This window comes from Myotis davidii, unplaced genomic scaffold, assembly GCF_000327345.1.
Source record: "Myotis davidii unplaced genomic scaffold, ASM32734v1 scaffold5178, whole genome shotgun sequence".
NCBI lineage: Eukaryota > Metazoa > Chordata > Mammalia > Chiroptera > Vespertilionidae > Myotis > Myotis davidii.
The window spans coordinates 18,765-20,872 of NW_006289735.1; positions in this window are offsets into that span (position 1 = coordinate 18,765).

Sequence of the window (2,108 nt, forward strand, 5' to 3'; positions counted from 1 at the left end):
GCAGTTTTTAGAAAATTATTGAGAGAGCTTAAAAGTGTGGTTTTGTGCTCTATATCTTCCATTTCTGACATTTCCGTCCTGTTTCTTTGTCTCCTCATTTTTTTATCTTTTCTTGGTGCACCCCCTAGTGGTATTTGTGCGAAGTCTTGTTGTAGTTAAGCCTTGATTGATGTCGGGAATACCTGGGGTGATTTGACCTCCAGGCTAACTGGCTATCCAAAATTTTTTACTGTTTCTCACAATCCCCTCTATTTCCAAGAAATGAGCTATAAGATGTTATTGTAAATTCACTTGTGTACAGGAAAGCATGCATCCTGCCTCAACCACAGCACTTTTCAACCTCACATCCTCCTTGTTCTGTTTAACTCATCACTTAAAATTTCAGTCACAACACAGGCTACAAAGTCTAGGTTACAGGGCCCACATCCCCTTATCTGTACCTGATGAAGTGTTCAGAGGGTGAGAGGAGAAGGCTCGGCCAAGAAGAACCTCAACATGGAGATCGCCCTGAGCAGAGTTTAGGATCAATAAGGACCTCTCCTAGGCTGGTGCTGGCCTGAGGATGAAATGGAGGAGTTCTCCTGTGAGTCTCCAAACCCTCACCTGTTCCTCCTCAAGAGCAGGCACAACACTTAGTACTTTGACTCTGATATGAGCCAAACAAAATAGGTTCTACTCTGAATTGAACCGGTGCTCATGGATGTTGCAATCTTTCAAATTCTAACAATGATATTCCCAAAGCTTAACTGGTGAAAAAATTACTTTATTTGAAGCAGAGTGTGGGAAGTTCAAACGGCACTCTTTAAAATGGTGAATATTTATTGGTAAATAATTTACAGGAGTCTGGTAATCCCATAAGAGTTTCAAGAGAGACCATAGGTCAGCAATGTACAAGAGAGAACCAGGAAAAGAGACATGTACAAAGGGTCATTCTAGGATCAGAGAAAACCTGAAAAACAGGACCCCAAAACCACCCTGCAAAGGAAACCAATTTTATTTATATCAGACTGTGGAGAAATTTATGCCCAGAAACATTGTAAATAACAGGAGAGCAATCAGTTGACAATTGGTAGACTTAACAGCCGGGTATAATACAAATGGAGACACAGAGCTTAACAGAAAGATTCAGGAAAGAGGCAAACAAGGAGAGCACTGCTAAGACTATTGTCATCCCACGTGACATCCCAAGGCTGCACCTTCTGAGGAGCATCATCAGAGCTTTCACACTGCAGGGGACATAGACTTCCCCTGAAGAATCCAGACATGTCACTAAACAAACATGCAAACAACAGCAACTTGAGCCCTAGAAATGCAGAAGGTAAATCACTATGCAGAGCACATTAATTAAAACACCCAGTTTTTAACAAAACTGCAAGACATACAAAGAAAAAGGAAATTGTAACCCATGTAGTGAAAAAAAATTCAGGCAACAGTAATTCCCTGTGAGAAGGCCAACATACTAGATTTGAAAACAGTGCTTTAAAGCAGTAGTTAGAAATATTTTTAAAGAACTGAGGGAAAAAATGCTTAAAAAAGAAAGGAAGCTATGATGAAGTGGCTCATCAAATAGATACTGTAAATAAAGATAGGGATTATTTTTAAAGAACAAAACAGAAATTCTGGGGTACCTGGAGTGGCATCTGTGGAGGTACTGGAGTCCCTCTGACAGGTGGGGGTCCCTCAGCCCGTCCTGCGGGGATTGGGCGGAAACCAGCAGTCCTACTTCCCCCATGGGGTACTGGTATGTGGGACGGTATTCTGCAAAGTTGCTGTTGCTTGGCAGCTCCTGCATTGAGCGTTTGCCCCCTGGTGGTCAGTGTGCGTCATATCTCCTGGATGATCATCTGGTCGGCAGGTTGCTTAGTCTTTTATATATATATACTAGAAGCCCGGTGCACAAAAAATTGTGCTCTCGGGGGGAGTGTCCCTCAGACCAGCCTGTGCCTCTCACAGTCTGGGACACCTTGGGGGATGACCACCTGCTGGCTTCAGCCCGCTCCACGGGGGATAAGGTCTAAGCTGGCAGTCAGACATCCTTCTGGCAGCCAGGGAGCCTCAGGGGATGGCCACTTGCCAGCAGGGAGCAGGCCTAAGCTGCAGTCGGACAT